Raw genomic sequence first — 16411 nt, forward strand, 5'->3', positions numbered from 1 at the left:
CAGCATCAAATGCGTTGTTTCTGTATCAGCTGCACAAGTCAAATGTAACATGGAAAGACTGGCTGTCCATTTCCACATTTTTATTTGTAGCTACAGAGCATGAATGCTGTTAGATTTAAGCAATTTAACACCTTTACATGTAGAGCAGCTGAGAATGATTAAAATTTATTAGCCAGGTTGGAGAGGGTTTGGTGATAGGAGGGCACGCACAAACATACACGAGGGAAATTAGACAGCAGCTGCAGAGAAGTGTAATTTATTCAGCATCACCATACCTGCCCCAATTTACCTGCCAGTTCAAAGATTTGGAAAAGCAATCTACCGAGCAGCCAGGTGTCCTGCTGGCAAAAACACTTTTAAGTCTGATAAAAAATTGAAAGCTGTTTATTGTTACTCTTGAACATACCATTTAAAGCAGTATTACAGGTAATGTTTTCAATGTAAAGAAACAACAGAACATAACATGGGAACAGGGTTGCAGAGCAAATAGTTAAGAAAGTTTTAATCTCTCAAAGTAAACCCTACAAGTGTAAAAAAAAAAAAAAGTTTCATTATTACTTTTCTGTCATGAATAGGTCAAATGAGTGATAATGTTGTTGTTGCTAGGGCGATCTGACCAGTTGCTATGCGGCAGCCTCAGTTGTTGCAGGCAAGTTGCAAAGTTTTAAAGGAGGGAAGGAAAGAGGGTGATGCCACAAGGCTATTACTGTGCACGTGTGTGTGTGTGTGTGTGTGTGTGTGTGTGTGTGTGTGCTCGCGCGTGCGTAAGCATGTATTTATACAATGTCTTTTCTTTTCTTTCTTAGTGCAAATGTATGCATGTGCTTAAAATGTGTGTAGATTCACGTACATATACTGTGTAGCATGTGTGTGTGTGTGTGTGTGTGTGTGTGTGTGTGTGTGTGTGTGTGTATATTGTAGTTTGGCGGTCTCACCTCAAGCCTGAACCCTGCGTAGCCGTAGGGAGGGCTGGGCATTTATGAAGGAATTCTGTAATTTTCAAAACTGTGGTTTGAGTTTCACTGTTTTTAACAAGCTGGTTTGGGCACTGATAATGGAAAACGGCTGCAGAGGGAGAGAGAGCAAGAAGGAGAGAGCAGGAGAGAGAGAGAGAGAGAGAGAGAGAAAGAGAGAGAGAGAGAGAGAGAGAAAGAGAGAGAGAGAGAGAGAGAGAGAGAGAGAGAGAGAGAGAGAGAGAGAGAGAGAGAGAGAGAGAGAGAGATTTTGGGCAGCTTTTGAATTCACTTCCCATTTCTCAAAATATGTTTTTGGCATTTAGGGACTTTTTTTGGCATTTATGGACTTTTTGCATTATTATTTCCGTGCTAGTTAGATAGCACACTCTGGACAGCAACAGAAAAAAAGTAAAACATGTTGTAAAGAGGACATGAGATACATTCAAGTTCATAAGTGGAACCCAGCAACCCCACTGAGTCTTGCCCCCAAACAGAACAAGGAATGACTACAATTTAAAAACTTGTCTGCTGTATTATTATTATCACCGTAGTTACACTGGGATCTAGATCGGAAAACAAGATTCAAGTGGGAATTTCTTTTAACCTTGGTAGCTCGATAATGTTCACCTTCCTGTTGTAGTTCCATCAAAATTAACCAATTTTCAAACTTTATGTTTATCAAATGTGTTTTATTCTATCTGCTTGCCATTAGGTTTTTATGACATCCTTCACACTAAATATACAAAAAAACTAAACTGAAACTCTACTTGGCTGGTACTTGCGTTTGAAAGACCCAACTTTTATTTGATTAATTGATATTTAATAAATGTATATGAATTGTGCAGAAAGTTTCATCTGTGTTGGAAATGTTGGAAATCAAAGTTCTTTTAAAGTTCTTGTATTTCAACGTACACTTTTCTAACATGCAACTACTTGTGCTAAGATGCATTATTTTGAACACGGGGAAAGCTATCATTTCCCCACCTATACTATTGTTACTTCATCTAGATTACCTGTGTTGAAAAAAAACCTCAAACTAAATTACAAAGCAGTTGAAGTAGTTTATTTTGAATAATAATAAAATACAAAAAAAACCCTCAAACTCATGAACTACACAATTATGGTTACAAATAGACATGAAATGTGAAATCTGGTCTTTTAGTGCTCAATATACAGTATACATTGCTTTTTACTACCTCTACAGTACTACTACCATTACTCTTGTTACTGCTCTAGTACTATACTGCTAAAACTACTACTGTTACTAATACCCCTGCTACCTGTGGCATCCTGGAAGTGGCACTGCTGCTACTGCTACCATTATCACCTGTCTTCTACTACATTACAATAATACCAGATCTACTACAGCGGTCACAGAATCTGTACAGTTTGTAGGAAACAATAGCTTTGTTTCAAGCTGAACTTCTTGTTCCACATCTGGATGCCAGGTAGTCTGACCCCCCGCCGCACCTAAATACACACACATTACCACACGGACACACATATACAACACATCGGTCCAAGCAACCATGGGGGCCTGTTAAGCTAAAGGGAGATATTTAGCCCTCAGACTGGGAAAATAAAAAGTGTAATGTAATGGAGCCAGCTGTAAAAGCACAGAATGGTATAGGACAGAATACAACAGGACATTGCTTAACCTAGTGTGACATAGTGTAACCAAACCTGAGACTGGACTGATTCAGGGTCAGCACCGGCATCACTTTGCCCAGTGATGATACCAGATGTGGGATGAATGCAGGTTGTGATAGGAGTGTGTGAGACTCCCTAATGACAATGACACAATGCGATGTTTCAGTTGTAGGGTATTCTGGTGGCAAAATGAAAGTGTTGTTATTTTATGCTATTTTATGTGTTTTAAGTACAACTTCTTTATTTATTTCTCATATGATAGACTTACTAATAGTACCGATTTATAATTCTATAATACTCAAAGTGATAACCCAACATGTACCTTTTAATGTCTGCACCATACATAAAATGGAAATTAGTAATGTTGAATTTCTTCGACCTTTTGAGACAAATTTTTAAATAAAATTCTGAGGGTTTGGACAATGCCTGCCCACACAACATGAGTTTGTAAACATAGTGATGTACCCACATTATAACATTATTTTATTGAAATGAGTGCTTCTTTTGAAGCTAAATATGTTGATATTTCTGTAACTAGTCCTATGCTTATCTTTGGGGTAAGGGACGGAGCCTATCCCAGCACACACTGGACAGGGACATTCAGGCAATTTAACCTAACCTGCATGGACTGTGGGAGGACACATGCAGTCATATGGAGAACATACGAACTTGACACAGAAAGGTCTCTAGCTGGCCGGGTCAGGGCTTAAACACACGGGAGAAGTGGCCATTGGCCGTTTACAATACTTGGATGCCAGTGCAACAAGTTGAAATTATTTGTAATTCTTGGTCTTGGCACTGTTGGGAACAAACATCAGCAAATCCTGTTCATCATAAGTGATGAGAAAAAGAAACCAGCACTGTGAGTAAAGCTTCCTGGTGAGCATTTAGCATTAAAATTCTCTTAAACTAACTCACAGCAGTGATTTTGTCATATTTATGATCATTCGGGGACAAAACACAATATGTAGAGAGGAAGGAGACGCTCTGACTGCATGTACGTACAGTTAAGTATTTCCATGCCAGTTGTGCCTGTGTGGGCCACTGGCACTGCATCATATAGTATTCAGTATCTTTAGTGCTGCTGTAAATAGTCTGCATGTCCGTATATATGACTGTGTTTGGGAGCTGGTGGCTGAGGTGTTATTTCATACATTTTCCTCCACTCTGTTCTGAGATGTTTCATTAAAAACATTAAAAATGAAAGTTTTTATAATAGTGATATTATTAACTCAATTTCTCGCACCCCCACACTCTGAGGTAATGCAGCGCAAAGAAGGATTTTACGAGCACTTAACACTAATGTTACATTAATGCTGCAGTCATGAGCTCATGTTCTGAGCTCCCCCACCTTTCACACTCAGTCCATATATATCTCACTTTCTCTCGCTCCCTCTGCACTCTTAAAGGTGTTGAACTTTGTTACAACCTTGGGTTGTATAGTTTCCTGGCTATGATATACTGTAAGTCCAAATATCACTGATCATTTTATTATTTTATGAAATAGCAGAAAAAATATTTCCTCTAGCTGAGGATTTAACCTGAGTTGTGTCAAACGTAAAAGTTTAATTTGCAATGATTTTTTGGCTAAAACTTTGATTTAATATGCTTCAGATGTTTCAATTCCTGTCATTTTACATCTGTCTTTCTTGCCATCTGCTTTCTAGTCCATTTTAGTCCATTTATTAGTCAAGTCATGTAAATTTATTTATAGAGCACATTTAAAACAACCTAGGCTGAACAAAGTGCTGTACAAAGTTATATTATGTTATAAAAACAAAATATAGACACAATGAACATCATACAAACAACAGACTTCTATACAAATGTCCCTAAACCAAATCGTATGCCAAAGAATAAAAATGTGTTTTAAGACGAGACTTAAGAGATCTCGGCAGTAGAGGAGGACCTAATATGAATGGGAAGTTTGTTCCAGAGTCTCAGGGCCACAACGGAGAAGGCACGATCACCCTTTGTTTTCATCCGAGACTGTGGAATAGCTAAAAGGAACTGATTAGACAATCTTAGGTTCCTGAGATTAGGTTCCAGTGATGTAGGGTATGGAGATCAGCAAATATAAAGGGGCCAATCCATTTAATGCCTTAAAAACAAGTAAAATTACCTTAATATCAATTCTATATTTAACCGGTAACCAGTGAAGAGAAGCCAATATCGAGGAGATATGATCCCTCCTTCTGGTACCAGTCAACAATCTAGCAGCCGCATTCTGGATAAGCTGCAGGCATGATAAAGATGATTGGCAAATCCCAGAATACAAGGAATTGCAGTAGTCAATACAAGACAAAAGTCTCCAAGTCCTTAAGACAGAGGAAGGATTTTGGTTTAGCAATAGTCCTGAGATGAAAAAAGCTACATTTGACAACATCACTAATTTGTTTGTCAAATGTTAATGCTGGGTCAAAGATGAAACCTAGATTTCTGGCAAAAGGATGCACATTTGAGGCTAAAGTCCTAAAATGTTTCGAAAGTTCGTCAACTGAATTGGGGGGTCCAAACAACATAAAGAGCAGGAGAAAGTTGTTAGCCCTCCGGCACTTAATGTCTTTCAGGCAGTGAAAAGGGACTTTAAAGAGTTGGTATTACCTGTTTTTAGAGACAGGTACAGTTGTGTGTCATCAGCATAACAGTGATAAAATACAGTATGTTATGTTTGTGAAGAATGGAGCCCAATGGGAGCATGTACAAAGAGAATACATTTATTAGTTTCCTCGCTCTCATCTCATCTGTCCTGTTCTCTCTTTTTCCATCCCTCTCTTTGCCTCTGTCTTCTTGGACATCTGCAGTGCAAATTGTGTCCGAAATTCCAGACACTCCCCTTTGTCACCCTCAATGGATTTTATTACCCAAAATGACCAGCTCCCTTCCTTTTCTTACTTAATTAAAAGCATGTTTAATGTGGATGGAGTATGTCATTGGTTGTTACTGATTCCAAAGGTTAGGGTTAGAGCAAAAGCAAAAAGCACCAAAAGCATCTTGTCGTTATTTTAAGTTTGGTGCTTGTCATCATTTTCACCAACCCAAACCTGTGCCCAGAGCCTTCTACCTGATGAACATTTGGAAAGTTAAAAAATATAGAAAAGAAAGTCAAAATAAAAATTACATACATAATACATACATACATAAAAATACATTGTTTAGATTCAACTTTAACTTTTTTTTTGTCTCCAGGGGGAAGTTTGTCATGCAGCCAGGTCAAACAAACAACAACAGGTCGAACAGACACAGACCTAAAGATAAAACATAACAAAATAAATAAAACACACAACAAAAATATGTAAGACACACACTGTACAATATAAAACAATGAGTGTTTTGCTAGATCAGTGACAGCATAGCATAAACCCATATATCAGCCATCATAATATCGCCCAGTTATCATGGTTAAATCACCATCATCACAAATCAGTATTGTATATGTATAGATATATACAGAAGACTAATCATCATTTAACAATGATAGCATCACACTTGTTTCATACTTTTCTTAACTGTGTTATCATACCTCAATCAATTAACTACCACCAGATATGATGTAATTGTACCATCAAAAGTATAAAAAATTGGCATTGAACTCTTCTTCAGATTCTTAGCTGTGTTACTTATTCTTTGACATTCATATTTCCAGATCTGAATTCTAACCCAGCTAAGTACTTTAGCAAATATCTTGCTCATCATAACATTAACATTGGCATATTGTGTTGAATTAAAAAGGGTTCTGTAGAAAAACATGTTTATATTCCGCAAACTTTGGTATTGAATATACTGTAGTGTTGTTTCGGTATTGACTAATATCGCTTTCAGCTTTCAGATAACTGTTTTCAGAACTTTCAAATGAGACCCAGCAATGGTGAAACTATGAGCACTAAATGTATAAAGACTTTATTTAAAAAAATACTTATATACTTATTTAAGTCATCATAATATACGACGCCATAGCCTTGAGAGTGTTAAGAATCATATAGGTTGTAACCAGATATTCATCCTTGTACATTACTGTTGATGACAAGCTGAGCATTCATAGTGTCCTCTTATATTTAAAATAAATTAAACAAAGACACATTTTTCAGATTTTTTCAGGTACTTAACTGTCAGGACTGCATGACTGTAATTACCTCACCTGCCTCCTTCCTCTGACAAACCTGTAAGTAACAGACTGTTTGTTAAGCAGTAAATTTGTCTTTATCTCGTCTTTTTTTCCACTCTAACACAAAAGTCACATACCCACACCGAGAGTCAGAGTCACCTTGTGTTTGTCCACCTGTAAATCAGAGTCCTGGGCCGAAGTTATCAGCCCAGCTTAACAGGCTGTATTTACTGGCTGTGAGCGCTGCTACAGGTCCACAGGAATTCCACAGAATTACTACAAGTATAACTTACTGCCGATTACGCTCTGCACACGGACACTACCAAGTTCACACATGGAAGTATATGAATGTAGGTGAAGTCACACACACGAGCCCATGCAGAGAGCCATTAATTTTTATACTGTTTACCATTCCTGCAAAGGCCTAATCAGTTGATTTACAGGGTCCTTCAGCCTGTATGTATTTCAGCATTCTCCTTTTATATTAGATTCAGGTTTCTGTTACATTTTACTTTGTTTTTATAGACCAATTTAGAACCATGGAGCTGCCCCCCCCCCAACCCCTCCTCCATTAATGGTACCTCTGGTCCATAAAGCTTGTTTTAATAAAACCTTTTCTTTCCATTCTGATGACAGAACCACTTGACTTTCTGTATTCAGAGGAACTGCTATTGCTGTTTGAGTCACTGTCTTACTTTAACACATGAATGATACAACAAATGTATGAATGTATATATAAATGGACTGATAACTCAATTAAGAAATCAGTACAATCTGAATCAAATTTGAACCAGGTAAATCAAATGAACTCATTCTGCTTGAGTAACAGTAGTTTCTTTTATACGTTCACTATATGAGAAATTGGGTTGAGGCATTTATTGATTGGTCAACAAAATTACTTACTAGTGTGCAATGTTTTTTTCTCTCTAAATTTTGCATGAATAAGCTGATTGGATGTCAGCACAGGACTGTTTGGACCTGTTTAGGTGTGCTCAATTATAACTCATCCACCTGCAACCTGGGTCCTGTTCTGTGTATGTGTCAATTTGACATGAGTCTGGATTTTCTGGTTCTTTGAAGCTGGATCTGGAACTGTCTAAGTAAAACTGCAGGTGTATTGACAGTTACCTGGATCATGACCAAGAAACATAACCTTATTGCTTTTCATTGCTTTATTACATTTTAGAGGTGCAACCCCTTCAGCTTGATGTGTTGGCCGCATCCTAACTTTCTCACCCTCATGAAAGCTTTTTATCAGGCTCAACAACTTACTTCATTTTATTAAGACCTTCTTTCATAATCAGCTGTTAGTGTGTTTTGTAGAAACTCACACCCTAAAAAGATGAAATGTCTGTGATATAGTAAAATGTGAAAATTGTGGCAACAGTTTGAGAAGGCCCTTTTCTGTTTCAATATGTCCCCATGCACACAATGAAGTCTATTAAAATCCAACATCAGTGTTTGACCTAGTGTTCTTGTGGCTGAATTGGAGCAAATCCCTGCAGCCAGGTTCCAACATCTTGTGAAAAGCCTGAAACCAGAAAAATGGAAGCTGTTATAGCAGTATATAAATACATATTAATACAGCAGCATATGGTTTTGGAATGAGAGGTTCAACATTCACATGTGGGTGTAATTCAGTGTGTGGTTAGTTACTGGCAGTTCATACTGATATCAACATCATGGAGGGAAGTGTAGTTTCTCTGTGTTTGTTTGTTTAATTCTTATCTGAAAGCCTCCTTTGTACTGGTGACTCAGAGAACAACAGGAAACCCATGAACGATATGACGCTGCATGGCTCTGATCTCTTTTTCTCCCTCTTCTCCTCATCTTTGCACACAATCACACAAACAAACACACACACACACACACACACACACACACACACACACACACACACACACACACACAATACACAGTCAACAAAGACTTTCTCACTTTCTCCCCTCTGTACGACTTGTAAACATCCACACAAAGACCCTGTTCTGTGGTGAGATGAACATCTCTCGTCTGATATGATCCTTATATTCCCAGAGATCAGCTTCCTTAACGCCACACCGCTCACAATAGAACTGCTATCTGTGCCCGCAACAGGCTGTCTCTACGGTGATAGTTGCCATGCAACAGCAGTGAAAACATCCTTTCCCTGATGCCAAAGTGCAGTGACCCTGAGATACAGTAGCATGCATGTGCACAAACACAGGAAAGGTTAAACTTACACCAACGGCTGGTTGTAGTGAACTTTTTTAAATACATTAAAAAGGACAGACTTTGGATGTCAGTAAGTATGGATGTTGTGAAAAAGATATTCACAGAATATTTAGAAGAGCAAGATCGAAATACAGCTGAACAACAGTGCTATTCAATAGAGCTGCAAAGTGAAAAGAGTCATTTCAGCCATCCAGGGCTTCAAAAGTAAAAGGCCTCTTCTTTTTCTGGATAGACAATGTTCATCAGTGGAAAAGATGAGCGACAACAGTGTCTACATGCATACCTAAGTACAGGAATCAACTATGACTCCCATTCAGATTTTGGTTAGAAACAATCACTGAGCTCATAAATGGCTCTGCTCCCAAATATCTACATTCCCATATAAAAATGGTTCATACACAGCATAATCACAATACTAGGGCCAGTGTCCGTTCTTGTAAAGTGCCCAGAGTCAACAATGCAGCTAGAAGTTCTTTTTTTTTATACAGGTATAACATTGTGGAATTATCTGCCGCTTTCCCTCAAAAGTGTAAATACCAGAGGGGCTTTTAGACACAAGGTTAAGGCTTTTTTATGGAATAGAGTAGCCAATATTTTTTAATTAGAGTAGACTAATTATTTTATGTGATTTATGATTCTCTGATTTTAGAATGCTTTTAAACCTTGTATGATCTGTATTATATGTTATTGTCTTTGACCTGAAATAGGTCTTCATTATGTGTTGCATGTTTTAACACCAAGGACCATGTTGGAAATAAGTGTTTACACTTTAACATGCTATCCTTTGGATTATGTTGTTTGTCAAATCCAAAATAAATCAAATCAAATCAAAAAAAGAGCTTAAAATTATGTTGCTGTTAAAGCTAAAGATTGCTCTCAGAAATCTAAGAAAACATTCAGCAATGTAATTGTTTTTATTCTTGTTCAATTTTGGATAAATTAGGCCACTATGGCACAGTGTTTTCCTCCCCGTTGCAACAACAAACCATTTTGAATTTGTTACAGTTCTCATTCAGGCCTCTAACTGGTTTCTCCTCCACAGCAATGACTGCTTTGGCTCATTAAAACCGTAATATTTACAGCAATTTACTGTTTCAAACTGATGTAAAAACATGATTTCTCGGAAACAAAATTGAAATAATTAAAACTGATAGCCATAACATACATGTAAACCTATACTTCTGGAGACAGGCCTCCTCCCAATTTGCAACACTATTACATCACTGCTCAAGGAAAACAAACCAAAACACCAACAAGTTTGCACTCATTCTTGTGAAAATGGCCATTTCTGAAAGAATAACTGATCAGGTAAGTTGAACACAGCACAAATGTGTCTCATGATATGTCCGTGGATCCACAGAGAATTTGTGGAAGTAGCACTCCTCAGCTGGCATTTGCTCTCTTTAAAAATGTGTAAATGTTGGAACATAGCACACTGTTGAACAGCTGGATAAAGGGAAAACAGCTTCCCCCCAACACACACACAAAACACTCTTTCACCCTCATCAACTCAACAACATACACTGATAACCCAGACAGATGTATGCGACAGAAAGACCAACGGAGACAAAGAAACCTGCACAGGTACTGATAACTAACGCAGGAAAGCTTGAAACACCCACACGCACACCTTGGTGTTTTTGTTTTCATTTCCCTGGCAACTGCTCTTTGATCCTGAATGCAGCATCTTTGTTTACACCTGCGAATGAAGATGATTAGATAAGAGTTACAGAGACACTGTTGCATTTTTCTCACCGTCTTGTTCAGTGTGGCTGAGCATTATGGTCAGTTTGTCTATTTGGGTATTTTACCATGTGCTGCTGTTTATATTCATGAGAACTAAATCAGGTGCCAGATATAGACATCAACATCTTCAAGAACAACCACAGCAGCATCATTCACATCCTGTGATTTAACACACACACCTCTCCTTCATCCTCTTCCCTCCTAGTTCAAAACCCAAAATGTCAAACCCCAAACCTTAAATGATACTACAAAAGTTATTTTTTCTTTGCTTTTGGCTGACCTAGATGGTGTTTTAAAGGTTTTCCCATCCTGCCAAGTATGAACTTCCGCAGTAAACACTGAGTGTCACCTTTCTCATTGTTTGAGACTGCAGGATGTAACACACATAGTGGGAGAACATGAACTAACCTGTACATGTGCTGTAGGTAAGACCATGTGCCCACTAGACAACAGGAATATACTTGGCATGCCATTATGGAGCTTTATCGACCTCCCACTTTGAGTCGGCACATCCCTGTTCACTTGAATCCAGTCCTACACTTCAGACCTTGTCTAGGATGTCCTGAATGTTAATCAAACATGTTTTATACTCTTCTGGTGTGAGGAATCAAAAGAGGCAAATTATTTCTCAAGTTCATGGTGTAAATTACACCAGATAGTGTTAGATATCTTCTGACAAAACAAAGTCTACTGGGTCTTAGATTTCACAAAATGAAATAGATTTTGATGTTTTTTTTAAAGAAAGGGGCATTTTAGGCCTTTAATATATAGGACAGCTGAAGATGTGAAATTATTTCTCAAGTTCATGGTGTAAATTACACCAGATAGTGTTAGATATCTTCTGACAAAACAAAGTCTACTGGGTCTTAAGGTGCTGACACACCAAAAAGACGGGCCGACCGTCTGCAGAAAAGGCAGTCGGACTGATCAGTCGGGTCCCCGAGGTCCAAAAAATGCCTCAGAACACACTGAGGCGACGCCGACTTGAGCGTACCATCTGCGCGTGCACGAAACATAATACGTCTCCATAGCAGCAGGCGGCGCTGCTCTGTATTGTTTCCATTAACAGTCTGATTGTTTCCCAGAAAATGAAAACCGGCAGCTGATTGGACGAACGCGTCGTGGTTCTTTTTTCTCCGGAAATTCACAGCCAGACTGTCATGGCGGCTTGTTCAGAATACAATCTCATATTGTACTAAAATAGTTCACCGAAACGTGTTTCTGAAAACATTTTAAGCGAGAAATAGGCCGTGCAGTTTCTGAATCTGTCTTCATTTCAGATCAACAAAGGTCAGTTTAAAAGATTTTCGCCAGATTTTGAGAGGCTCATCCGCTTGCCATTTCCGGGTGAGTCCCGACTGCCCTCTCCGGACTGAACATGTTGGGTCGGCCCAAATGAAGGCCGACGGCTCCTCGGACGGCCGATGGCGCGGGACACACCGAACAGACTCGAGTCACCGACCTCGCCAGACGGTCCGACGGCCGATTATCGGGCTGGTGTGTCAGCTCTCTTAGATTTCACAAAATGAAATAGATTTTGATGTTTTTTTAAAGATTATTTTTTGGGCATTTTAGGCCTTTATTATATAGGACAGCTGAAAATGTGAAAGGGGAGAGAGAGAGAGAGAGAGAGAGAGAGAGAGAGAGAGAGAGAGAGAGAGAGGGAGAGAGAGACGGAGAGGGAATGACATGCAGCAAAGAGCCGCTAGCGTTAGCTATCTCAACTGTTAGTAACGGTAGCTAAATATAACAATCTTACCCTGTTCTGTGACACTGACGCTGCTGCCTGCTTTCTATTCCGTCCCTCCTGCTCTTTTCGCCACATACTCTACTTCATTTTGATGTCCTTGGCCTCACAGATTTTGCTACGAGTGCATAAAGTTAGATTGTTACATGTTGCGTGCCAGTTAACACAGATTCACAGAAGTGGTGCTTTTAACAATATTAGGGCTTTGGTTTGCCATAGATAATTATTATTTGAGGGGGATTTGAATTATTGGCCATTGTTATTTAAAAAAATAATGTATTCTCTTTCAGCCACTTGTTTACTCCTGCTGCTTCATTAGACTTCAGAGTCACTGTTGTTGTGGCAGTGCTTGGCAGCCATGCAATTAAACTAACTCATAATGTTAATAGAGAGATACTTCATGAGCCATTTGTTTATATTACCTCAACTCTGACAAAGCATGAACTTGGCCTGCAAGCTTTCCCTAACTAATTATACTAAATGTTACCCTTGCGATACATTTTTGGATTAGGAGTGCCTCCAAGGAAAAACTATGACAAATGCTTGGACTTTTGTTATTTGTGTTTCTTTAATTGAGAGTAAATCTGGTCAAAATCTCTTAATGTGCATCCACCCTGCCTCTTGAACTCTGAGTGCTTACATCTGGGTGTAATGGGGATAATCAGTGAAAAGCAATGAAACCAGAGAGAGAGAGAGAGAGAGAGAGAGAGAGAGAGCGAGAGAGAGAGAGAGAGAGAGGCCAGAACAAAACAAAGAGAGAAAATGAGGGAGAACAGTTTAAAAAGATATAGAGAGAAATAAAATGTAACAGAGGAAATAAACTGTGAGAGGATATTAAAACAGCACAAATGTACCTGTTGAGCTTGGCTTTTAGGTAAATTATTCTGACTTTGCATAGCATGTGTGATACATGAATTCCTGTCCTCTACGTAGGTAGAACACAATATTTGTAACTTGTTTTTTCTTTGATGCCAGTGATCAGTCGCACATAATGAAAGCACAAAGAAAGAAGTAAATGAAACAGGAAAACAGGTCAAAAGAAGTCCTGATTATAGATATAATTTGAATATACATCATGTGGGGCGAAGCAGGTCTTTTTTTAATGCACCCGCAGACATTCATTTAATGTTTCACCCTGTTTTTGTTAAACATATGCACATCATTTGCACATCATGCATTTACATGCCTCACCCACAAAGACAATTCTCTGACATCTCTGTATTCAATCATTTTGTTCATCCTATATTAAATAGAGTTTAGACATATAGACACGTTTCTCTCTGTCTTCCTTAATTACTTCACACTTACTTCAGTCTTATTTCGCAACATTAAAGCTATAGTGCGTAGTTTCTGCTGCCCCCATGAGGAATTCTAAGTAATGACAACAAAACTGTCGGCGCGTCCGCATGATACAAGCCTTCCGTGACCTCTCTCTCACAATTACATCACCTTTTCTCTGTCAGTTTTTCAGCACATCACTCTGGTATTTCAGTGTGAATTTCCTCCTTTCAAATCAAGTTTACATTTTCGACTTTCGCCACCTTACTATTTTCACATCGCTGGTCAGCCGCGTGATGACTGCTATTCCAAAATGCCTTGCGAAGCAAACTTCTTGCGATTCATAGAAAGCTTTGCATTGCATCTTACAGCATTCAGTGTGTCTTCACTGTTAAGCTGGCTGGGTTCATATATTTGATATGAATTTGGGATTTTCATCTGAGGTTTTGGATTTAAATCCAATTTACATACCCAGATTGCAACCATCAGATCTTAACTGAAGATGATCAACTAAGACTTATTTTCTCATTGACGATATCTCCAACAAAATATACAATTTAATAACCCTTTCACTTAGCATGACCTTGACTGTAACCCAACATAAAACCATGGTCACCCAAAATGTCAGCAAGAAGTGACTGTGTGACAATTTCAGCATATAGAAATGATGTCAATTATGTCAGTTAACCGCATGCTCCATTTACCAACCTTGATAGTCTGAGTGATTTGGGACATAAGAAGATAGAATTTTGAGAACAGATCAGCCATGCTTTTATTTAAGGTTGACAAGATGGGTTCAGTTTGAGAAATCTGGGGCTCTCTTGTATTTCCCTTAAGTGTAGTAAAGCATAGGCAGAGGTGAATCTCCATCCCAGACTGTATGTGGCCTCTGCTAACTCTCTACCAGAGCAATCAACGATCTAGTTCCAAGTGATAAGTACAGTTACTGGAAGTCTGAACATGTTCTCCACCACCTGATCCAGAGAGGGAGACGCCGGGCAGCTGTAACTTCTCTAAATGTGTTGGTTGTTGTGTCAAGAATATGATCAGTCCTTTGATATACCAGAAAGTCTCAGTGATAGTGGTGTAAACTAATCTCTCTAGTATCTGTGAGTCATACTGTAAACCCTTTAGCTGGGTGGTCAGGGAACTCCCTCAAGGAGATATCAGATATTTGATAAATGGGGCAGATATCCTGTTTTGTGTCTGGTTATTTCATCTCATCCTCTCCTTCTTTATATATTATAGAACATGATTAAATGGTATCTCCTCTGTATCCTTTCCATCTTCGTGTCTGTCTTTTTCTGTTCTCAGGTATGATCTTTCTGAATGTATGTGCCCCAAAAGTCTCTAATAATACTATAATAATAATAATAATAATAATAATAATAATAATAATACTTTTTTTTTTTGCTCACTGTCTCGCTTTGTTTATTTGTATCTCCAATCAGACTGCAGACTGCACAACGAGGAAACCAGCATTAATGGTTCCGGTATTGTTTTACACAGTTTCTGGAAGTTTCTGGTGAAATGTGCTGAGCAGCCTTATTCTACTGAAGGGACCGGCAGGTCTTGAGCACATAATGCATAATGCCCATGACAGGTGCTGGCAGAATATTGCCTGCATGCTGGTTATGTCGGTGGCTGACAACCCCTCATCAGTGCTTTGCTCTACATTTAGATTACGACCCTATTGTTTTATCAACTTTAAGAAAAGATCTTATGAATTCAGCATTATATTGAGGTAAAAACTGTTAAGATTCTCAGTCATATGGTTTCACAATTGTTGGATCAGGCCTTGTTTCAAAACAATATGTTCCTGGCCTACATTAGTTTCTTTAGAGTTTTGTGACATGAAGGTGCACTAGAAAAGGTCTCATGTACAGTTAGACACAGTTTCTTTGGCTTTAAAGGATTGTAAGGGAAGAGACTACTGGTAAAGAAGAATCAAGAAGAGAGTGAACAGCAGAAGCAGCTACTGCAGCGTGAGGCGATAGGACAAGATGCCACACAGTTGTATATATCCGGTTTAAAAGCAATAGATGTTGTGCTCTGTGCGTGATCTTGCGGGATAGCGCGGTAGCAGCCGAGAGGAGTTTCCATCAGGCAAGTGTTATTTAAATATACTTCTGGTGTAGCTACAAACTTTCTAATGCCTCGTTTTATAAGTACAGAAACTATTTGTACTACTGTAGAAGTTTGGTATCATTATGGGCATTATTAGTGGGGTAATTTACGAGATACAAACGTGGATCCATTATCGCCTGCACTAAGCTAACCAGCTGATAACGCTAACTTGACCAACGTTATAACAAGGGAAAAAAGCTTTTGGGGGGTTGTTTGGCTCGAGGTCAAGGTGCAAAGCAGGCTAGGGTGAAATTACTCCGAACCATCACTTTAAGAGACCATCTGCTATCATGTTGCTCTCAGCTTTTGGCTGTAATAGTGCTTTCTTTTTTTACTTTATCCTCCACTATTTGGATTGCCTTTCTACTCGCTTACACCACAATCTTGACAGCATGCAAAAGAACTAAGAGGCCAAGATCACTTTTTTTTTTGCTGCTTTTATGTTTTCTTCCACAAGACAAAAAGAGATGATAATCTAAGACGGGATTGGTCCAATATTGGTCCAAATTACACAACAACCCATGTCATGCGCCAGCATCTGAAGAAGAAGCAGACCCAACTAGGTCATTCTGCACCTGTAAGCAATAAAAA

The 16411-nt window shown here is 38.7% G+C and overlaps 1 long non-coding RNA gene across 1 annotated transcript; it reads left to right on the plus strand.

Annotated features, from left to right (window-relative positions):
- Positions 1-15713, plus strand: LOC116052593. Its single transcript, XR_004105616.2, has 3 exons — positions 1-13; positions 5138-5143; positions 15621-15713. It is a non-coding gene; the product is annotated as an uncharacterized LOC116052593 (long non-coding RNA).
- The last annotated feature ends 698 nt before the right edge of the window (positions 15714-16411 follow it).

This window comes from Sander lucioperca, chromosome 1, assembly GCF_008315115.2.
Source record: "Sander lucioperca isolate FBNREF2018 chromosome 1, SLUC_FBN_1.2, whole genome shotgun sequence".
Lineage (NCBI taxonomy): Eukaryota > Metazoa > Chordata > Actinopteri > Perciformes > Percidae > Sander > Sander lucioperca.